Consider the following 24,985-nt stretch of genomic DNA (forward strand, 5'->3'; position numbering starts at 1 on the left):
AAGAAGAAAGGAAAGGTAAGCAGCTGGAGGGACCATCCATTTAGACTCTGTTGGATTTCCTGGATCAGAAGCTCAGTGCACAGGAATGAGAGGGAACTTTTTCTTATGCATTGTGAGCAATCATTTTAGCCAAAAATCTGCTGGTATTCAACCAAGAAAATACTCATAACATTAGATTTTAAATTTCCTTTATATTAAGTAGTCTTAGACCAAGTATTTCTTCTCATAAATTGTCCTATAATTTTATGTTTTTAAAATAGCCTTTTAAAAATTAAATAAAATAGCTAAACACTTCAATCACTTTTAAAGTCTTTTTAACATCAATCTCCGTCACTACAGTAGAGCATTACTTCAGGAGGCTGCTATGGCTAAAACATAGCCCAAGGCAGGATGGAGGTAAGAGTGTCCCTCTTATGAAGCATCTGCAGCTGGGATTTGTGACACAGAGGGAAAACAATCCCACTGAGTGGAAGGAGCCTTGATGTCTGCCCTGTGTAAGCTGTCCAATATAAGTACTAGAAACACCCAGGACAAGGAACATATACATACTGTGGATGACAAAAACAAGTTAAGAGATGAAATAGTAGAAGAGCCTGAGCAAGAAGCAGCTGTGGATGTTCTTGAAGGAGCCCAGAGAGTGTTAAAGCAATTTAGAAGCACCCCTTAGTCTTCCAAAATTACAGAAGATACTTTGTTCTTCTATCCCTCGAGGTCTGCATGCATAAAAGTAATTAAAAATCACATTTACCTTTCTTTATCCTTCTCTACCTTAGTCATTCCAAGAGATTTTTTCCCTTTTTAGTATAGAAGTGTAAATTTCTGCAGGGTTGAAATAAGTTTATGAATACAGTGCTGATGTTCATAAACATTGAAAAACCACCCAGAGTTTGTTACTGCCATTGTGAAAGATGTCTCACTCTACTATTATCTTAGCTTTATGATATCATGTTTTGTGTGGGATGAGACTTTGTGCATATATTAGAGAAACAAAGACAATAATTATTGAATCGGCACACCAAGAGCAAGAGTGGTTCTTTAATCACTCTCTATTCCATGAATACTGAGTGGAATACTACAGTAAAAAACCTTGATATTTTGACTGAGACATAGCAGAGCTTTAGTGCTCATAATACTCTACTTTTATGGGGTCATATTTCTGTCTCAGATATATTAGTAGATTGTGCCAAGATTTAGGCTGTGCAGCTGCAGGAACTTGAAAAGTTGCCTCTAGTGTATCAGATACAAAACACGCAACATTAAATTTTGTGAACTATAGCAGTTAGCTGAGTGTATGATGTCTCTTTAAGGAAAGAGATTCAAATCAGGTTTCAGCTAGAGCGCACTGAAACAAATGTGGATTTTGGTTGGTGTCCTGGGGTGACTTGTGCATTGTAAAATGAACAGAATTTCAGGTCTGTACCAGAAGAATGACAAGAAAGAGATAAATAATTTGATATTAATTTCCAGTTGTTCCATGGAAGAAGACATTGCCATGGAAAAGATGACCTCTGTCCAAAGAGAATTAACAAGATAGAAGCCTATTAAGATTTTAGATGTCAGCTGTTGATATAAATTCTTTGCCATATAGTAAGAGGGATTATTAAGCAAAGAAATAAAAGGATTATTTGGTGTTTTAATGGGGTATTCTAAAAAGCTGATTTAACTCAACTTCATATTTGTAGTTTTATTCTGATATCTGTCGATAGCTAATAGGAGACTCAACTGGCAGAGATAGGCTATAATGCAGAATTTAAAATGCCCATGTACACGGTGTGCTTGTTTTCTTGTAAATTGAGGTCAAAGAGTTTAGAAATTATCTGGGGATGCTGTAGGCAGTCATACAAGAATAGGATCATTTGGGTTGAGAAAAAACTTCGCAGATCATCATGTCCAGCTGTAAAATTAATAGTGCCAAATCCACCAGAGCTGTGTCCCTACACATATCATCTATACATCTTTTAAATACCTGCAAGGATGGTCTCTCAGCCACTTCCCTGGGCAGCTTATTCCAACGCTTGACAACTCTTTTAATTAAGAAATTTTTCCTAATATCCAGTCTAAACCTCCCCTGCTGAAGCTTGAGGCTATTCCCTCTCAAACTATCACTTACTACATGGGAAAAGAGTAATTCCGCTAATTTAAGGTTTTACTAATAGCATGCATTACTGCTTTTTGTGAATATGACAAATGCATATTTGGATAGCAACACATAAGAAAGAAATTTTCAGTTGCAAAAAAAGTGTACCGAAGGTAAGTAGCCATGTTCCAGTGATATTTTTAAGACCACATCTCCTTAAACTGTTTTTAAAATAGGCACCTAGAATCTTGTACAAATTCTGATATTATTACTCATAACATGTTCCTATAACCAGGGACAAATATTTTCAGTCCATTTTGCTTATGGAGTTTGTTAATTCCTTTTGCTTAGATCACTTAGAGGAAGCCTTCCACTTGCATCCATAGTTTGCAGCAGATATGAGCACATAACATTTCATTATTCATGGTTTTGCCAAGTGTGATTCCCAGGAAATTATAGAAGCCAAAAAATCCTGAGAAGTGGAGTAAAAACCTAAGAAACAGGACAAGATACAAAATGTTTGATCAGTTAATAGGATGTTATGTGGGGGAATAAGTCATTTGGTCTAAATGCAACTGGGTTTTCTGGAAAGAGATACTAAAATACTCGATGAAAAGTGGAGATACGGAGATATATGGAGATATGGAGAACAGATCATAGGTGAAGATTGCCTTTTTGTGCTGTTTTTGGGTAGATTCTACCAACTTTTACAGATTCTTTCCAACTTTACAGTGTAGAAGATGCTAGTTGCACAGAATAAATTCAAAGATCAATATCATTTGGAAAGAGGCAAACATCCAACATCAGGTGGAATATACATTGGTTGTAAATAACAGGATCAATATTTTAAAGTCCTGATTCTTCAGCTCAGTTTCATTTCTTGTACAACAAACAGTTCATATACCTTCACATTTGGCTAACTCTTCTTGTCATAAGCAGATAAAATGGTTGAGAACATACTAACACAATCACGGTATGCTCCAGAGAGCAGTGGTATCTCTGAATGTGGTAAATAATGCAGAAAGGGTGCAAGATGCAGGGAGGAGATAAATATTTAGTTTGAGATTGTCAAAGCATGAGGGAATTAGAACCCTAAATCCTAATAAAATTTAACAGAAGTTGGAGACCTTAATTCCCTTAGGCACCTTTGAAAATCTCATTTGTATTTTCATTTGAGGTTAGAACACTGATTCTACGTAATATCAATTTCACTAAGAAGACACCAGCCTATTTTCCACACATTTAATTTCAAAAAGTATGATTTTCAGCATTGTAAACATACCAAATCCAGCTGGTCATTGAGTCAAAATTTGACTCGAAGGGTCGGTTTACTTTCTGTACTGATTTATCCAGTGAATAGCCACACTGTTTTTTACTTTGCTTTTGTTACCTAGCTGTATTTAGACTATTCCCCTGATGTTTCCTACTCAATCACTTTAATTATGAGATAAGGACTTACTATTTCCTGCTTTGATAGGAATTGCTCACCTCTGAACTAAGTTAGAGTTAACGATGTTTTTCTCTATTTTCACATTAATAGTCTTCCTTTATTAATTCCTTGGTTTAGTGCATTTCAGTGCATTGAGAAAAAATAAAATCAAATTAGGTAAAAAGAGCTATACTGTGCTATATCAAAACCAAAAATCCTCACTATTATGTAGCAAGTTCATAATTATTTCTATCCCTGAAACTCATTTACTTATTTAGTATAGTGTAGTGTACTTATTTTTCTGTTCAAATCTTTTACTTTTCTGATTTATAATGTAGAAATTATTGCATTAGTTAAGAATTTTAAGAAATACCAGTTCTTGTATAGAGGAGATTTAGGTCTTTTCTGTTCCCCCTCCCACATTTGCTTTGCAGTTTCCTAGGTTGTTTCACTCAACAATGTGTTTGTTTTTCCCCCAAACTGGGAAACCAGTAGTTTAAACTTAGTTTGCCTTGGTGGATAATCCATCCCTCTGGTTCTTAGCATCTTTCTGTACGTTTTCACACATGGCTACAGGAAAAACTCAATTCTGTTAGACAATGCTTTTGGGGATGCAGTTGTGTACTAATTACCTTTCCAGCTTACCAGCATTAAAATGAAAGCAATATCGTGTAGTCGATTAATTTTACAAACATTGGGGCAGATCTTCAACTGATGTAAGTGGATGTATCTGATGGATTTACTCCTGCTGGGGATAAGGCTTCCTTTATTGACTTTTCAAGGCATTTCCAGATTTCAGGCCAAGCAGTGCAGTACAGTTTGATTAATTTCTCTTAGCCTGTGTAGATCTTGCCCATCTTGTCTGTGGTGGAGATTATTCTCATCCTGTATCTGAAGTGCAGAGTTCCTATTGTGTTTTATTTGCTGTGTTCTGTAAAGCTCCTCACTGATTTTTAATCCATGGATCATTCTTATTTAGCATTACAAGTAGATTTGCAGGATCTTAACACAATAACTCCAAAAATAAAGAACTGCTGTCAGCTGCAAGCTTTTCAGTTTAATAGTAAAATAATTCTGTATTATTTTTATTTCAAACAACACTGGATAGCCTTAGATTTTGTTATGATGGAAAGCATGCTATTCTTTTTAATGTCATTTTGGTGGCTGCTGAGAATATTGAACAGTTCTTGGACACATTCAAACCTTTTCTTTTTCCTATTCTCTTTCCCTTGGCTGTAATGAGCTAATCTTTGTACACTAAGGGGTGAATGCAAAGTATGAGGAGGAAGGTTTGCAGAAAGAAAAGGAATAATATTCATTGTTGATGTTTGCTAATTTGTAGTTGCATGAAATCTGTAGCTTGGAAGTACTTTTTAAATAGTGTTAAATTGAATATGTTTCTCAGAAAGAAAGTGAAATTAAATGGAACCCAGACCAGCAGGGATACTGCCTTGTGAAAAAGTATTTGATAAGCCCATCCTGAAAAAGCTCTGTAGTGAAACCCAAGGGCAACGTTTCTCATCCACATGGTGCCACAAAATCACCAGAATCCGATCTGAGTTCAGAAAAGAAGAATGAGGCATTTTGTATCAAGCCACATGCAGGATAATCTAGAAGAGGCAGTGGCAAGCTGAAGCACCGTGGCAGCTGATACCCATGACTGTCCACAGCACTTTCTGCTCTGAAATGGAGATGATCCATAAAGAGGGCTCATGTGAAAGAGTGGCAGAAAAATCATATGAATCCTTCCAAAACTGGCCCCAAAGGCATGTCCTTAATTGAGCAGAATAGGCTACTATCTCACCTGGCCTAAAGAGCAGCCTGGAAAAAAAGTGGTAGGAACACTTTGGTGAAGGAAGATAGGAGGCAGCAAAAGAAGCATAAAATAGGTACTTCATTATAAAAAAAAAAAAAAAAAAATCAAAAAAAAAAAAAAAATCTCTTATTTCATGTCCCAAGAATAGAAGAACAGGAGAATTTTTTGTACCTGTAAATTTCATAGAAATGGCAAAACTTATTTCTTAGATTGTTCTTTGAAAATAAAAAAAAAAAAAAGAGGCGATTCATTCAAACAGATAATGTATATTAAATACCCATGGAAATCCAAAACAAATGCACTGCCTAACCAAGATGAAAGACCAAGAATACTTCTGATGTTTTAATCTGAAAAATAAACAGTTCAGTATATTGATAGGGCTTAATTATGTCCTTTCTTACTTAAATGACTTTCTGTATTAAAACTGTAGATATTAAATTATGCTAAAGTAAAATATTCTTTATCATAATTTAAATTTATTTTATACTTGTGAAACTTTTGTGAGGTTAGTTCATAAATCTACATCAAGCATTTTAATACAAAGAATGTTGACTTAAACTCATCATCTGCTTAATCAACAGTTTTAGTTTATTATCAGAAAGCATCAGTAACCTTGATGCACTTTATCTTAATTTATGCTTTCATCAAATAGAGAGAGAACTAAATAATAAGTGATCACATTAGAAATGCATTGGAAAATGTACACCAGGAAAAGAATTCAAGAACGTTTGGCAGCAATTACTATCTTCATGCAACTAAACACTGGCAATATAGTAACACATTCCTTATCAGAGCTGTCTTCTGTGCAGGTTATGACAGTCAAGTTATGACTATAATTCATACATACTGGAAATACCACTAGGTTATGTTTGACTACCAGAGTCAGTACTATCATTCTGAAGCATCTTCTCTTGAAGATACCCTTCCCAGATTCTTCTCTGAGTCCTTGTATATAATGACTAGGAGGCAGTTTTTGAAGTGCTCTACAGCACATCAATCAGATGACCTTGAAGGCAAATTCAAATTTATATTGGCTTGGCTGAAGAAAACGCCCATGTGCTAGCAGTGGGCAAGTGCTGAAGGCAAAATATGAGGGCTACCCTACTAGCATGCTCTCATGGAAAAAAGAATTATTAAGTGGGGTTTGTTTGTGGTATTTCTTTTTTATTTGCACTCTTCCCAAACACTTCTGGAAGGTTTAGAAGGGAAAACTGAATCAGGCATTTGCATAATGTCTTCTTAAAGATGCCTCCTTTACAGTTAAAAACATCCAAAGCACTGAATTAACTGTGAGAAGCGTGGGCTTCTTTTACCCACATAACTACACACAACAGAAACACAGGGGACCATTAGCTTACATGGTAACTTGTTTGTCTACTTTAAACCCACTATTCATCCTTATAAAATATTGAACGTACCAAAACCCAGGGGATGTTATAACAAGCACCGCACTGGTTTCCTGTTCTTTCTCAGACACAGTTGTAACAGGAGAAAATCCTGGGGGCATGGGTTGTATTTGAGGAGTCCCAGCCACCTTGCATGTTTTGAAAGCCAGTTCTCATAAATGTGGTTCAAAAACTCATGTACTTCAAAGAAAACATTAAAAATGTACATAATCATTGCATCCCCTATTGTCAAGAATGCATCATGGAATGAGGTGGCAATTATTTCCAAGGAAAAATATATGAAGAAAAGGTGTATTTTTCCAGAAGCATCAGACATTAACCAATTCTTCCAAGGCTGAACATTTTCTAGAACTCACAACTTTTTTTCTGGCATTCTTTAGTTGGCTAGAATTCTGCATCACTATCAGTGGATAATTTCATTAGTTTTGTCATTCTGCTTTCATTTTCCCTACTCTGTTGGTATTTTCCTTTATCAGTTTCCCTGATGAAAAGCAAAGAGTCATTTACTACAAATAAAGTTTGAAAAATCATTAAAATTATTATGGAAAATAAAAGGTATAAATTCATGGAAGGTTTAAACTAAAGATAGTTGTACCAAAACTCAAAGTAGATAGAAAGGTCAGATGACATTCTGGACTCAAGGAAGATAGAGAGTTGAATCTGATGTTTACTTTGAGTAAAACCAATTTCCAGGCACAGAAATGTCAAACAGCCCAGATGTTTTCAGCCAGAATTGGGTTTCTCGAGACTCATTTGGTAAAACATCTCATTGGGGACCTTCACTAATTCATGTAAGTGAAAATAGTTTGTATGTAATGTTAATTCATACTGTCATTACATGGAGATAAATAATTAGATATTTTCATGATCCTTCCACAAAGGCTGCTTATGCTTTTTATAGAATAAAAGCCAAATGAAGAATTCAGCCAAAAAAATGCAGTAGATTGCAATTTACCCATGTTGAAGCCTTACAAAACCCCAGCCAAAGGCTGGAAGAAACAAATGGAAACAAACATATAGGCTGAACATTGGATGTCCAGTTCTTTTAGAAGTCAGATGCTTCTGTTTTGAATTAAACTCAAGCCAAAAAGCTGATTATCTTCTGCTGTGAAGTCAATTGTATGGTCTCTTCATGCCTGTGATATTTGCTTAGTGTAGTCTTTGCTTTTACAATACCTTTTACACTCTTGGATAGTGAGCTCTGTGGCTTTGAACAGATTATTAATTTTTTTGTGCCATTCCCAAAAGAATAAAGTATTGGTCTTTGGTTTTGTGTGTTGTACTTGATGAATGTGTTTTTCTCCATGTTATTATCTTTTGCACTGAGAACATTTTCAGTAAAAATCTTGTTTAGGAACCACATGAAACTGACATAAAGCATATGCATCCACAGATTTATTTGTCTTTTTGCAAAGTGTGTTTCTATTACCATGTGTACCCTTTTAAAAGCTGCTGGAGTATAAAAGCTTTTACCATTTGGTGAGCAGTTATTTTGCATTACTACTATATGGAGTCACATCATAATCCATCAAACTCCCCTTTATAATTATTAGTGAATTCTAAATGACAGAGTTCATTCCTCGACACCTTGTATGACAGTGAAAAATAAGGTTTTTCATGTAAGTTCCTTGCAATATAGACTAATTGGTATACTAATTGACTTTTACTATAATTTAAGTTTATTGTTTATTGCTTTTAGATTGTTAGCTGACATTCATTTTTCTACTAGAACACAGTATATATTGTTTTTGTAAAGGCAAATACGCTTTAATTGTACTATACCAGAGAGATATTTGGCTTTTCATTTTGAACTACCTGTGTACCTAGGATGATTTTCTTCCATGGGTTTTGTCTCCAGTAAAGAACAAATTGTATTTTACTCTGATATGTGGCCAACAGAGTATATTGTCATTTTACAGGTAAAGAAATTAGTATAGACCAGATTTTGCACTTCCTGTTGAATGTCCATTCTAACCTGAGCTAGCATTATTCAACTGCCAGGAGCTTTTACATTCCAAGTATTAGAAGTCATAATCATTAGCATGTGTGCAAATGTGTGTGTATGGTTACAGTCCTTCAGATCGTGTTTATCACTCTGACTAGATTTAGTAAATACAAATGTGAGTTTAAGTAACGTTAAGGATCTGTTCTAGGCCAAGAAACAGGAAAAGAAGTATGAATCAAGCTTGGAGCAGTCCTTTGGAGACATATGCAGATGAGAAAAAGACTTGATAGCATGACTTAGAAACAGTCTGAGGTTTACATCTATATTTCTAGATTTTAAAATACTGACATAGATCACTGGCTGCTTTTTATTAAAAGCTACTTAATAGTTATAATTTATACATATACAGTGTCAAGGGACCTAGTTGATGCATTGAAATTCCTATAAAAAGTAGCACAGATTTTTGTATGACATACTAAATTTCAGGATGTACTTGCTGACCATTGCCTGGGCTCTGTTTAGATTTTTCATCAAGAAAGAAAGTCTTACATTTCTTTGACACCATCAGTAAAATTAGCCTATTTCATTTAAAGCATGTTTTATTCTGTGGTTTACACAAATATTGCATCATCTTTATTTTTAAAGATCTATTTTACAATAATTTTATTACCCATAATAAGTTTTATGCACAGCACTGAAAATTGTCCTTTCCTCATGTACACAGGCAAGCAAAGTTAATTTTCTCAAAATTCAGTCTAATTTTAGTGTCATACAGATAGCAACCATGATCTGAACCACGTTTATACATGTGTGTCTATATGTCCAACACAGTAAATTACAGTGATTACAGATATAGTAATAGGGAGGTGTTTCTTGATTGTTCCAGGAACATTTAATCATTTTAGGTGAACAACATGTAGTTTTCACAAATGTTTCAACAACTTGCAGAGGATTTAAGTGTGATGAAAGAAAATGCAAATATAACTTCAGAATATGACAAATAAGAAAAAGGGTAAGTTCCCTGTTTAGATTTTGAATATTTAATCAAGAAACATTCATTCCATATTTTGCTATTCATTTTTTTAAGCACTAACATTCAAAATTTTTAAAATGGAAAAAGAGTCAAAGCATAGATGGACAGAGTACTTTTAGAAATCTTAAATGGAACCTCACTTAAGAAATTATTGACATTGAAATAGAAATTTGATGCACAGAACTAGACATTTTATCTTCTAGTTAAACCTGGGACAGAGTTGCCAAGGAAATGCTGAAAACTAGTTATAAGACTTCCTGTAAAATTCCCCAAAGTTTCAGTAAAAAAAGGAACCAGAAGAAAACTCAGAGAAAAGTGTAAGTCTTACAACATGGCTGCTGAAGTATTACATGATTTTAGAGGACAAAGTCCTGTGTATTGTCACATTAAGCAGGATAAAATCTGTGACTGGAGAAACTATGAGAGAATAAAGATATGAACAGTTCATTTAATAAAACAAATCCTTGACAAAGGCCAAGATTTGCAAAGTCTGTGCAAAACAGAAGACAGAAATATGTCTGGCAAGTGTCAAGTTTCTGCCATAGCAAGCATGCCATCATGCCTAAGCAGCTGGTAAAACAGGGAGCAGCTTACTAAAAGAGGTGAACCATCTGAACTGTTTTGAGAGGGAATTTAAGTTTCATAAGTACTCCAGTTGGGAAGAGATATACACAGAAATAATTGCTGTAACAGGGCTGGAGGCCTCCCACTGTGGCTGGGTTCAGTGGACTGTCTTTCAAAAAGACATTTTATATTACAGTGAAGTTACTCAGATAAGTCAACCTTTTAATTTAACTGATTAGTCAATGAATTGGGGTCACTTTTGAAACTGCACAGAGCAGAAACAAATCTTTTGGTCTATGCTACTACAAATTAGAAAAATTGTTCTGCCTTGTAATCAAAGATATGTGGACCTTCAAATATTCTAAAGACACTGAGGAATTATAATCAACAACTTTTCTGTTCCTTCAAAACATACAGTATCAGAGAAAGAATAGTTTAGTAGAACATATATTTTTTACTATCTGCATATCTGGGTCACTCTTTTACCCTCTTAAGTTTGATATTTTACTGTGAAATCCTTAATTCTCACCCCAGGATAAATAGTTTTCCCACCACAGTGTATAATGGGAGCAGCCTGGCCTAGGAGGTAGGGTATGGAGTTGCTGAGCAGCAGAAGGTTGCCAGCAGGCAGAAACAGCTCTTAGTTCTCTGTGACACATCAGCTCCTGGGAGCCCCAGTGAGTAGGAGAGGCAGCAATAAACTGCACAGGTGAAGTACCTGCTGGCAGTGAGGAAATTGTAGAAAGCAGAGGGGCAGCTGCTGCACCTTGTCAGATGTCAGTGAGGCAGATCTGATGTGGAGGACAACTCCAGGCAGGAGGTTACAGGCAAGGAAGTCCCACTGAGGGAGAAGCAGGGGGACCAGGAAGCATGAAGACAGAGAAAGGAGGAGAGGAGAGGAGAGGAGAGGAGAGGAGAGGAGAGGAGAGGAGAGGAGAGGAGAGGAGAGGAGAGGAGAGGAGAGGAGAGGAGAGGAGAGGAGAGGAGAGGAGAGGAGAGGAGAGGAGAGGAGAGGAGAGGAGAGGAGAGGAGAGGAGAGGAGAGGAGAGGAGAGGAGAGGAGAGGAGAGGAGAGGAGAGGAGAGGAGAGGAGAGGAGAGGAGAGGAGAGGAGAGGAGAGGAGAGGAGAGGAGAGGAGAGGAGAGGAGAGGAGAGGAGAGGAGAGGAGAGGAGAGGAGAGGAGAGGAGAGGAGAGGAGAGGAGAGGAGAGGAGAGGAGAGGAGAGGAGAGGAGAGGAGAGGAGAGGAGAGGAGAGGAGAGGAGAGGAGAGGAGAGGAGAGGAGAGGAGAGGAGAGGAGAGGAGAGGAGAGGAGAGGAGAGGAGAGGAGAGGAGAGGAGAGGAGAGGAGAGGAGAGGAGAGGAGAGGAGAGGAGAGGAGAGGAGAGGAGAGGAGAGGAGAGGAGAGGAGAGGAGAGGAGAGGAGAGGAGAGGAGAGGAGAGGAGAGGAGAGGAGAGGAGAGGAGAGGAGAGGAGAGGAGAGGAGAGGAGAGGAGAGGAGAGGAGAGGAGAGGAGAGGAGAGGAGAGGAGAGGAGAGGAGAGGAGAGGAGAGGAGAGGAGAGGAGAGGAGAGGAGAGGAGAGGAGAGGAGAGGAGAGGAGAGGAGAGGAGGAGCTCCAGAGTCCTGTCAGACAAAGTTATGGAAGTGGGTGGGTGGTGATCCAGTGGAAGGGCTCAGGAAGAGATGAGAGTCAGCTCCACAGGACTTTAGGGACATGGCACACAGAGGCTTCAGAATGATTAAAATGAAAGCCAGAAGTGCTGAACAGCAGGAAGGGAGTATAATATAAGTGAAACTGGGATTCATGATGACTTTTTAGGACCAAGAAAAATATTTGAATGGGAAGAAAAGATTGTCTCCCTTTCAGGAGGAAGGATGAGTTAAAAGGCTTGGGGGTCAGAGGGGACACAAGCAGATAGAGACAATTCTAAGGAAGGAAAGAATGTTGAATGTACAAAAAGTGATGCATGAGGGACTTCTGAGAGCGGAATTCTTCAGGGCAAATGGGTAAGGTATAAGTGAGTGAAGAAAGATGTTGATGGGGGAGATATATCTTGTCTCCCTTCACATATCACGGACTACATAAATGTCTCTCTTCTGTTCAAATAAATAGAAAATTACCCATTGGCTTCAGCAAGGAAATCAGTTCAGCTGTAAGGATGTGGATTCTGAGTAAAATATCGACCTAGGGAAAATGAAGAGGGTTAGGCATTTTTCAAACAATTATGTTCTATATGGACATATTCTGAGTTTATGAAGGTAACTTGCTTAGGGAGAATGGGATATATGTATGTGACTGATTATTCCTTACAATCCGAATTTGTCCCATTGCAGAAGTCTGTGTCAGGATTTAAGATTCACCTCTTAAAAATTCATTTTGGTCTAACAAAATATATCTTGTTAATGTTAATTGAAGTTTGCTATCTGAATCTTTGGAAAACTGGCTTAGATTTTGTTCTCAGTTTTCAGTCCTGACTTACCATTAAACTCACAGTGAAAGATACCTCTGGTTGTCAAGAAAATACTCTTTCTAATTAATTAAACCTTAAAACTTCTTTTTTCTTATATAACCAGAAGCATACTTATTTAGCAAAGTGTCCCACTTTGTCTATAGGATATATGAATCATTATCAGATACAGAGTAGTTCCACATTTAAGATACCATTCATGAGTGGTCTATGTGTTTACTTGCCTTTATTAAACTTCTATTAACCTTTTACCATTCATCTTCAAATTTCCAGTATCACATCAGTTTTCTGGACTAATTAGTAGTTCCTCCTGCCCTGGGACACTAATAAAAAACAAGACATGGTATTTTTTTCCTTCTGTTTAGATCACATAGATTTGCTAATAACAACAGAAATCCTTTGAGAACTTCTGTGTGTCTTTGAAATTAATTCTTCCTCCAAACATAATACTTGAATACTTTGTTGAGGTTTTTGGTGTGAATTCTGGTTCCCTCAAGCACAGGCTCAGTGTCTATAACTTCTATGCACTTGCAGTGTGGAATATTTAAAAATTCTTCTGACTTTGGATAATTTTTTTCCTATAATTTTTCATCTAGCTTGTACAATTCCACTCATATTAATCTCTTTAATCCTACTTTTGCTATCTCTAATTTTAGATTTTTCAGTCCTTTTTACCCTCAACACCCTTGGCATTGAATGAAGTTCTTCCAGGCTTTAGGGAAGACTATTGTCAGCTGAAAGACTTCTCTGAATTGCCAGGTACCGACAATTTCAAAAATTGGTTTTAAATTTATTTTTGCTGCCTTTATGTTTGCCCTCATTAGTCATTGCTCAGGATTTTCATGTTCTCTCTTTTGAGCTGCAATCTCCTCTCTGACATCCTCTCTGTCTGATTTCTGAATCATCTCCATTGTTCTTAAATTTTTTTGCCCTTTTGTCCTAACCATGCTTCTTAAAAAACCAATTACTTAGCTGGGACAAGTTCTGCTGTAGAGGTAACACACTTTTATAATATACTAAATTGATCACCTTTTGGATGTCATGTTTTAGTACCACACTCAGAGTGGTTTACATTGACTGTATAAATGGTATGCTTGCTCTCAAAAATTTCACTTGACTGCCAGGTTAGTGATGGCAGCATTTTATTTATACCAGAATGTTCTAACAGAGTCTCTAATTTTACTAAAAATACTTGCAAAATTGAATCAGTACAAATGTCTTCAGATTTTCACTGACTAGAAGGGGTGAGCCATATGTCACGAATGTCTATCCAGGCATTCTGTAATCTGCTCACATAACGTGGTGTGTAAAACAAGCATTTCAAATACCTGGCATACATAGTCCAAAAGCATAAGGCTAAAAAAGTAATAGTACTATATCTAATATAAAATTACTTTCTCATTGGTTCTGTTATGTTATTAATCCTTCCTAGCTGCTATTAATAGCATATTTTCTTCTTTATTTCCCTCTATGCATTTCTTTATAGTCCACCTCAATGATATCCAGCTTTTATAACAAAAGTCTTGAATATGCCAGATTCAAAATGTCTGCTCTTAGTTTTCAGGGTACTGCCAACAAAATAATTTAACCTACACATTCATTTCACACTTCTGAGCCCTAGGTTTGCAGCTTCATTTGCAGTCACTCTTCTGTCTGAATACATCTCCTCAGTTCCACCATTTCATCATTTTCTTCTCCCTGTCCCACTTCATTTGTGCTCATTTCATGAGGCATAGCATATCCTGTAATGCAGTATATATCCTCTGCCTTGACTTGTTTTGTGGTAAGCATGCAAATGCACTGGTTTTGGTAAGGTTTCTTGATATCTTTTCTGAAGCTATCATTGCAGTTGTAATCCGGTCAATTTATATATGCAGAAATTAAAATGTTAAGGAATACAAAACTTCTGTGTATTTTGTAATTTAATTGAAACCAGTAATTTTACAGAAACAGACAAGTTATATGTTTCCACATAAACTCCTTTTATTTCCTTAGCACAGGCAGTAATTTCTTACTAGAACATATTTTGCAGCCATGATTATTTTGGTATATGAAGACTTCTATGTCACAGACAGTATTTGTAGTAACCTTTTTGTAAACATCTGTGAAATTGTATGTACTTAAGTACATTTGGATAATATTGCCTATTTTATTTTTTGTTGGTGGTAGCAAGAGGTGTGCATTTTCTTAGTCTTGAGGATGAGTCCTTTGACACCATGCTGGTGAGATTTAGGCTTATGGTAGGGCAATTATTACCAGTGTGTTGCCATTTGACCTAGATGTGAGGTTATTTACAGAAAAAAAAAAAAATTTTATTCTCTCTTGCTTCAGTTTATATATTAATTCTTCCATGTTAGTTTCCCTTTTGTTTTAATAGCATCTTTTTTGTACTTTTTTTTCCTAAACTGTTGCAACATACAAACCAGCTTTCTTTGTGCCCAGATTCTGTTTCATTTCCTTGTTCCTTCTAAGTTACAAACTTCCAAATCCAGTCTTTAACAAACCTGTACAAATTTTTCTAAAGGTTTACTTGTCCCACAGGTATTTAGCTTTCATTTTGCTTTCTCTAATACACATTTCATACCTTGTCACTTCAGTTCCATTAGGGCCTGTCATTTATATTATAATAAGTCATTCCTGAGTTAATCAACATTCCTACTTACAATGCTTATTAATGTGACACATTGTGGTGTTCCTTCTTCTGTGACCACTAAATTTTAAACTCCTCTCATACCTCTCCCTCTTTGGAAGTGATTTTTTGTATTGTACTCTTAATTTTTTCTTTTCCCCACCCTCAGAGAAATTTTAATTTTTTTTACCTTGCATGTCCTTGTCAAATAAGCTTAATATCATAGTACTTGTTTTCTATTTTTTTTCTTTCTTTGGAAATAATTTTTTTAGATGCCTAAAAGTTCATTTATCCTAATGGGTACCAATAATTATTTGTATGAAAGTAAACCCTGTGGGACCCAATCAGGTGAACTCCTATTATACTGAGTGCTGTGCAAATAAGTCTTTGCCAGAGGTCAACAGGACACAAAGTTATGATTTCAGTTGCACATTTAATTTAAGAAAATATGCAACAAAGGATAACAACAAAGGGCAGGATAAGGAGAGTGAAGGACACGCCACATCAGGGCAGCAGATACACTTTGGCCTGAACTCATTAATTTTCCACTCCTATCTGGAACATTCTGTTGAACCCAGTTACCCCAAGTGCCTGCAGAGTCTGCAGAGAAACCAGCTGGAATGGAGCACTTGGGAGCTCTCAGCCTCCTCAGTATGCTCCTGTTGCCAACATGACTTGACTTACTTCAAGCCCTCAGAGGACCCAGAAATCCTGGAAATTTACAGTCTGATAATATTACAAGTCTGACAGAAATTGTCAGACTTGACATAATTTGGTGTCTCAGTATAGGCAAATATGTGTGTCAAACCCATACTAAAATTCCTTTCCTGTGGCTAGTAACCACTGCCATTTGTAAAGCCTCTTTGTCAGTACAGATTGAACAAATCTGACACGAAGGTAGGAAACATTAGTTACTCGGTGCTCCTATATTCTTGACTGAGATATGTGATGGGAAAAGTGGTGTTTGTCATGTTTTCCTTATCCTTACAATACACAATTGTGTTCAAGTCTCACTTTAGGCTTAGTTTTAAAGGCAAGTTGTGGAGTTTTTATAATTTCTTGTGGAGGGTCATTGTCAGGATTATTGCCTAATACTGAGATGAAACATTAGCCTGAATTATCTTGTGAACATGCACAATATGGAGTCTACTACCTAAAATAAATCTTCTATGCTTTTTTTCTACCAGTGTTCTTCAAACATTGGCAGAGTATCAAGACATCTTTTCTACACTTTACTTCTGTATCTCAGTATACAAAAGATACTTACTTTGTGGTTATAATACTGCATGTGTTTTTACCTTCTTCCTGGAGAAGTAACAACAAGAAATTCCTGTTTTAATTCCCACTCAACCTACGTCCTTAAACTACACCAGTACACCAACTTGCAAACCCTTTTAGCTAGGGAATGAAATACCATGACCACAGTTCTTTCTTCACAAGTCAATCCATCCACCTTGCTGGTATCTTGTTACTTGTCTCTTAAATGCCAGCAACTTATTGACAAAATTTTTACAATGCAGTGCTTGTATATTTTGAGAGTTTAAAAAATTCACAAAAGAAACAGTTGCATTTGACTTTTTAGTGACATATACTCTAGATTTGTCTACTTGACTTGTTTATACAGGTTAAGTCTGTACTTGAAAGTTATATTGCTACGGTTTGGATGGTCTTGTGATTTAAAAATAGCATGCACTACATTCACTAATATATTCACTAATAATGTGAAGAAAAAAGCATAGATTCACTTTACCTAGAGATTTCTTAACTCCAATATGTGTGGGATATTTATACATTATATAGCATCTCTGTATCTGTGTGATCATGAGTGCTCAAAGAAGATTGAACAACTTTAAATACATATCTTATTGTGGGAGAACTTGCTGTTTAACATGAGCTTCTTTGGTTCTTCTAGTCACTCAGACCTTTTTCAACCCTAAAATCATCCAAGTTTTCCTTTCTAGCTAAATATTTGTGCTACAGATAATTTTTTTTTTCTCTGAGGTATATTAGCTTGCATTTTTCCCATGTTAAATCTTGTGAGTAATTAGCCAGCTTCTTTATTACTCCTCCTATAACCCTTTAGCCCTCTCTTCATTATCTGCATTCTAAACTCATCTTGCTAGAAACAAAGCAAAGTCTGGAACATAAATACACAAAGCTATGTACACTTTAAATTCCTAAATGTGCTTTCTTCTCCCCCTGAAAGCCGGGAATACATTTGCTTTCTTCATAGCTTTACACTGATGTAATATTTCTATAAAATTGCATAATGGGGATGCAGAGTCAGGCAACAAGGTCCTGATTTGAAGTCTATTGTTGAAGAGGCCCTTATTGACTTCAGTAGGCCTGCGATTCAGCCATAAATCTGTAAGACCAAGTGATAGGGTCAATGGTTTAGTACTCTATAAAATTTCACTTAATAAATGAATGCAAAATTCCATCCAAAATGTCCCCATAAATTTATACCTCTCATTTCTCATTCTTTAAATCAATATAGATGCAACACAAGGAATGTATCAGTGTCAAGATATCAATAGCTCTGCCACTGTTGTCTGTTGGTTTATATGCTTTTCCCTTGTAAGCTAGGAATACAAATATCTCTATATTGTTCATTTTTGTAGCTATATAAATTCAAATTCAGAATTTTTTTCTGGTTTCATTTCAAATATAACTTCAAAAAAAATTAAAGAAAACCAACAAAAAAAGGAAAAAAAAAAGGGAAAGAAAACCCAACCCAAATTCAAAATCCCTCAGAGAGGAAAAGAATTTGTCTGCTAAATTTTAACCCAGTGTGATGTGACTTAACGAAACAACTATGTTAGAAACCCAGAGAAAGGAAGCTCTGTAGCAGCAGCAATGACTGTGTTAATAGTGCTACTCTGTCATGTAGAGTCTGCAGAGGGCATATAGACCTTCTTCAGAAAGATACAGAAAGATGTTGATGGATCTCATAAAGCTGACAGGTCATTGCTATCCATTGTCTTGCAGAACAGATTAATAGATTCATTGGTTCTTACTAGACAAAACTGCTCACAGAAGATAGAATTTATCCTGAAAAGTTGCTGCATTCTGCTTGCTGGTACAAAATGCTCTTTGGCTTTCCATCTTTCAGTTGTTGGCAGGTACTTAAATAAGAAACACAGAGAACCCATTTACAGTTTTGGGTCTCTGTCCTCACTCATAATTATAGTTATTAAATAGATTTTAAAAGCTCATTTTGTCAAGAATAGAATTCTACATAGACCCTGGTGGCACAATTAATCACCCTCTAGATATGTCAGCGGCGTGATACAAGAGTTGGTAAATTTAATACTATTTTTTTGTGTTGGATGGAAATCAAAAAGGAGCTATTTGGCAATATGCCTCAAATCATTAAAAAGTTGTCACAGTGGCACTCCAACCTTGACAGCCACAGATCAGATCTGGAGGGAATTAGCAGAGCCAAAGGGAGCCTGTAAAACCAAACTGATCTGCATTCTGAATATTTTTACCTGATGCACTCTGATGCATTTGCTATAAAAAAGAAAGGGAAAAAGGGGGTAAAAAAATCTAATGTCTTTTACATCAGTGAAGCAAATACAGCAGCAATCTGATGCTTACAGATATTGGTGAAAAGTTAGCATTGGTGTGAGTATTCCCTTTGATGAGAGTGAGAGATGGCTCACCAAGGGCATGTATGGGGTGACAGTCTGGCTCTATATGATCTTGGAACTGGACTAACAATTGTTTCGTCATAATCTATGTGTCCACTACCTTTCAAACTGCAAGCAAAGAAAGTGCAAAGTCCAAAATGATGATAGCAAACATTCCTAGTTTATACCCTACTGTTATAAAACAGATGTCAGAAGAATACATGTGGGCTCAAAACTTAATGCTTTTTACAACTGTGATTTTATATGTGACTCATTCCAGAATACTGGGAAATGGTCTGTGCTAACTCTCACACAGTATGACCAGTCTTGCAGTGTTATTTGAGATAATGCCTGAAGTTGGCTTGATTACTATGACTGCTTCTCGTTCTTATTTGAGCTGTAACTCTATCTTCTTTCATTTAACAGAAGTGTTTGCAAGCTTGAGGCTGAAACTGTTTGACCATATAGTTTTTTCTGATCCTTGACTAGCAGGGACACTACTGTGTGGTTAAATCTCCTCTTTTCAAGTCCTACCGAGTCATGGAAATAGACGCTCCTTGGTTAAAGAGAAGCTAAAACAGTGCCAGCCATATTTCATTGTCTTTCCCAAACTAAAAGAGAAACAAGCACATATTTGCAAAATCAAAATAGTAATCTGATTGCTGGACTTCATTGCCTACACAAATGACATCCATGGACATCATATGGGAAAGCTAGATCTTGTATTGATTACAGCAAATGGAAAGGTTTTGTGACAAAACTACTACATCAAAAACTGTTGAGTCTATGGATTTTCTGTGAAAAAAAAGAATATTCATCTTAAATTCTCCTAAGGCTATTGGCAGGTGACTAGCTAAGTGGTTGTAAACCAGGGTGAAAAATTGATTCTGTGAAGGCAGAAGGTACTTCTGATGTACTTTGTCTCTCTTGAACAGTTCCGTTTTGATGCGTTTTGATTGCTTTGAGCAATTTTTAAATTCTGTTTCTTTTTTGGTGAGAGATCATGGTCAAACTATGGCCATGCATCAATGAATTGGAATACAGTGTACAAAATTTATGAAGATGGAAGATTCTCACACTGCCTTTTGCTATTTTTCTTATAGGTGGTGGGTGTGAAGAAAATAAGACATCGTCATTTATGAGGGGTTGGGATAGAGCTAAGAGTGTCACGGCTGTGCACCTCCGTGTCTTCTATATTAAGACATATTAAGACATACCCAGTACAAGAATTGGAATGGGAATATTCCTCTGATGCATAGGTGTAGTGCAATACTAAATTATGATAGTCTGCACTGAAGTGCCATAGATGGGGACAAATTAGTAGTAATAAGGTATGAGGATGGGGTAGAATACCTAACTGGGGTATGTGATGCCAATGTAAGTTTTAGGTCAAGCAGGCTCCAGTATATACATACTCACTCTCCAACCTTCCAGTTCTGACCAGTGTGCATCCACCTCATCAAAACAGCACCATGGCTAGTCAGAGTTCTAGAATTCCTGTAGGCTAACCTTGGACTTTAGTGCTGTCACCCTGAAAATTAAGCCTTCTGATAATGTTTTCATAGTTTTAGTTACTTTCCCATGAAAGTCCTATAAACATGAGTTGTTTATCACATTCCTTTTAAGAAATGTCTTTTGAGGGACATTTCTCATGACCAGTGTCCTTGGGAAGGTGGTAACTTAATTATCCAATCCCTGGTCATTGTCAAGAATCTATGAATACTGGAGTCAGAAAATAAAGAGACTGGTTTTTCTGTTCTGATACTGAGAGGTGTTCGTGTGAATTATTTTGTGTCCTCTAGTGACATAGTGCTATTTTATTTATTTTTTTTTTACTCCCTGTACTGCATCTTGCTCTTTGCCTTTAGAAAATGTGAATATATGATAATCAGTTTGCTGTTTCAGAGTCAGGGGAAAAAAAGGGAAAGGGTGACTATATTTTGGGGCTTCTCTAGTTTCTTTTCCTACCCAGAAACACTAATCTTTTAAACAAATACAAAAAACTGAGTTTCTAATACTGGAAGGTAGCACCTCTCAGAAAGTCTTACACTGTCCAAAAAATATTCTTAGTTCAAATGCTTAAATTTTAAAAAGAAATGTAAAATCTCCTTCCTGCACTCTAGCCTTCAAATTACCGTACAATAGCTCAATTTCATATAAGTGTTTCAGGCAGTTATAGGGATCTAAGTGCTCTTTGGCATAGCTTGTACATCAGCAGGCTGCATACTTCAGCCTCTCTAATTCAGGTTCAGGGAATGCAGAATAGCTCATTCTTCCCATTTGTTCTGTTTGTTGCTTTTCAGTCTGTACCTGATATCTCTAGAAGGTGTCAGCAGAGCTGTACTTTGTTAAGTATATTTTAGGGAAAGGCTTTTAGTGATCCCAGCTTGTCCATTATAACTCTTCTACCAGAAAAAATTCCCCTTGGACCAACTTTTATGGCATTCTCCCTCACCCATTTTGGTTGCGGCAAGTCGGATAAGCGAGCCTTGCTATTTGAATAGTGTGAACCAATCTGGCTCATCTTCACAAAACACGTTAGGGAGTGATTAAATGAGCAACAGAGTCAGGTGACAGGGGGCTGAAGCAAGGCGGGGGAGAGAAGGAATAATCTCTGGGTCAGTACTGAGCTCCTGTGGACTCAGTGCACTGGCACAGCTGGGGCTGAGCAGCCACAGCCATCCCATCCTCAGAGGCCACTGTGCTGAGGGCTGAGACAAAAGATGTAGAATAGGTTCAGGGAAATACCGAGACGATTAACAGCACCCCGAGTTTTGATGCCAAGTTAATTCAGGAAAGGTCCTGTAGTATGCTTCAACTCAGCTGGCAAGAACATGCTGTGAGGGCTGGTGGTGCCTGCTGTGGAGCCAGGAGGGGAGGCTTTAGGCTTGTTGCCTGCACGGAGCCTCAGCTGCCTCTCCTGGTGCTCGGCAGAGAGGCTGCTGCTTACAGCACACCAGAGGGAAGTTACTGATGCACTTTGCAAGAAAAGAATGTTTAAGCCCAGCTGGTTGACTTTGCACTGAAAAGAGATGCTGCTATTGCTGCTAGGAGGCTTGTATTCTTCTCTAGATATAAAAGAACAGGAGGTGACTTTTTAAACGTCCTGCTGGTTTTTGTTGGGATTTTTTTTCAGTGAACAGCTGACTAAAGCTTGACCTATTTATTTCTAAACTGCTTCCCTGCCACCAGTGCAGTGGTGCAGCTCTTTGGTGTGGACACAACCCAAACTGTTCTTTACAGCATTTACTGCTGCACTTTGGAGAAGGCTCTTTCTAGAAAGAACTGGATGCCAACTGGGATGCTGACAGATTTGCCGATGTCATGCAAAATATGCTTTTGCAGAGGATGGTGTGAAATGAAAACACTTGCTCAGAGAAGTTGTATTGCAGTCCTCTGTGTTTCCTAGTGCCAAAAGGTGAGCAAACATATTGCAGGCCTTTGCCTGGGTCTAATCCCAGGCAGGTGGAGACTCAGATGATTCTCTGGATGAGCCACAACATTCTTGCATCACGAACAAGGTGTTGCAGTGCCAGGAGTCTGGCTACAGTATGCCAGTGTTTGAGATTTCAGTTTCTTTAAAGAGTGAATAAAAGGAAATATAAGCTCTTTCATTCTCCCCCTGTCTCTCCCCTTTCCAATATTTTTAAGAGTAGAAAAAAAATTAAAACTTTACGATGTCATTTCAATGTATTAAAATATGTGACATTGAAAATAAGTGACATTGAAGATGTGACTTTTTGTCTCATTTTCTTCAAGCTTTTCTTTTGCCATATCTGTGTCATTTTATTAGTGTCCCCTTTGCTTCCCAATTTCTTCATAAGTCCATTTTTCTATTTTCTCCCCTGCTTCTTTCCTTGTCTTTGAAACATAACCTTTCTATCTTCCTTTTCCTTGAAATGTATGTAATTCTAGTTTTCTGCAAAATTTCTCATATTACAGGAGTGCTGTCTAGATGCAAATATGTAAGAAAAATATATAAGAATATATAATACATAAGAATTTTTTTTTTCTTACCAAAGTGTATATTCATCTGGCTCCTACATTAAGAGAGTAGCAGGTAGCAAAACACCTAATATTAAATCTTACTATAATTTTTTTTTTAATTACTGACTTCTGATTAAAAAGAAAGTTTTTCTTTGTATATCACTTATGAATTGTATTCTTCCTATTGCTTAAGGGAATATACTTTAATATTATATATTTTCAAAAAGCATCCAATGAGATCACAGTAAAATACAGATCATGCATCTGTGAAGCCTCATTCAATCAGTGTGCTTGGAGTGCCAAAGCTCCCTTTGTCTACTCCTCTACAGAGCCCTCTGTTCAGGAATTTATATATATATCACCTGCTTATGAAATGCATTCAAAACAAAAACATCATAATTAGGCCTTTATGCCAGAATTTCAAGATAATTAAAATTCAACTCTTCTCTATAATTTTAATCTGGCTAAAATCAGAGGTAATTGCAGAGCTGAAAGAGGTGGGTTTTTGCTCCTAGGATCTGCTTTTGTTGAACCCTTTGGTAATATCATGTGAGATGAGTTGATATAAAGAGATTTACAATACAGGACTGGTAGTGACAGTGATGGGCACCTGGAATTATCTATGACAGATGGACAGAGGGGTAGGATAAGCATTTTTAAATCAGTTTTTTCTAGGAAATGAAATCCTTCACTCCTGTGATCTCCAGAATAGTTTAATTTAGTTTCCACTGGGCAGCTCATCTATAACAGCACCCTTTATTTCATGGGCTGAGATTCAGGCAGCAAGCATTTTCATGGAAAGGAGTGACACCCTTACCACTTGCATTTGCAGAACTCCTCTGACACGCCAGTCTGGCTGCCCTTAGCTCTCACTCCATGCCCAGCTCAGGCAATCATGACCCCAGGGTTCAGAAGAACACTTCTGTGGCACCCTCCTGCCTTGCTGCCCTAGGCACCTTGTCCCTTACTGTATGCCATTCCTCTTTGGCCAGGTGCTCCTGGACAGCATCAGCAGTTCCACAGACTGCAGCAGTGCCACGGAAGCATCTGTGCCAGCACAAATATCACACTGTGCTAGGAAACTCACAACCTGACCCAAGGGCCTTCTGCACTCTAACAATGTATCCGGCCTCCAAAAGTTCAGTGGGTAAATTGGAGATGATTGTCTCTAAAGGGACAAATCTTTCATTTTTCACTCCACCTTTGACTAGTGGACTTACTTGCTTTGACAAGAGTATTTCACAGTGTTTCCATTTTCACATTCCTGTGAGTTTGGAAAGCGTGATGGTCCCATATCAAAGATAATGATCCAAGGCAAAGTTGCACCATCTCAAAAACTGCACCTACCTTGGTAAAGTCATCTGTCTTGGCCAATGGTCCCTTAGCCACAGGCTAAGTGACAGACTGTACATTTAACATTGCTCTGATGTAGCTCCCTCTAGAACAGGGACACTGATTAGCCAATGATTCCTTGTACTCTTTTAGTTGCAAGTGGTGGCCTTAATGCATACATCTTTTTTTGTCTGTTTTTCACTTAAAAGTACCTAAACCTGAGAACTGTCACAGCTCACTAGAGCGAAGTTTCTGGCATACCCCCAATGTTTCTGTTCTCAGGCATTAGGTTTATTGCCTTTGATATTCTACATGGTTAAATTTGCAAGATTTTGTAAAAAGGTGTGAGGTAAACCCAGTACTTGTCTACATGGCCTGCAGTGAACTGCCAGTTGAGGGAAGTTCTCTTACGTTTCACCCAAAACAGATCTTGAAGAAAAAATACTGAATTAGTCCCAAGGACTAATGCAAGGGCAAAATAACACACATAAGCAGTGTTTGTTGATGATCAGTGGCCCAGGACCTGTGAGTGAACTGGAAAGCCAAGTAATTTGAAAGTGTAGCTACAATGTTGGTATTAAAACACTTTATTTTTGTGGTTCTCAATCCACATAAGGATATTGTTCTAACTTGGCTAACCCACTCTTCATGTGCAAAATGTGACTTAGAG

General features: G+C 37.2%; 1 protein-coding gene and 1 long non-coding RNA gene across 2 annotated transcripts in view; one reads left to right on the forward strand and one right to left on the reverse strand.

Moving 5' to 3' along the window:
- Positions 1-24,985, forward strand: part of LOC111928147 (uncharacterized) — a 128,183-nt gene that overhangs the window by 66,491 nt on the left and 36,707 nt on the right. The window lies entirely within an intron of this gene.
- Positions 12,981-19,045, reverse strand: LOC147652952 (uncharacterized). Its single transcript, XR_015287622.1, has 3 exons — positions 18,965-19,045; positions 16,632-16,669; positions 12,981-13,058 (listed from the first exon to the last, which is right to left on the reverse strand). It is a non-coding gene; the product is annotated as an uncharacterized LOC147652952 (long non-coding RNA).

The sequence above is a fragment of the Cyanistes caeruleus genome, chromosome 5 (genome assembly GCF_971803275.1).
Source record: "Cyanistes caeruleus chromosome 5, bCyaCae1.hap1.1, whole genome shotgun sequence".
NCBI lineage: Eukaryota > Metazoa > Chordata > Aves > Passeriformes > Paridae > Cyanistes > Cyanistes caeruleus.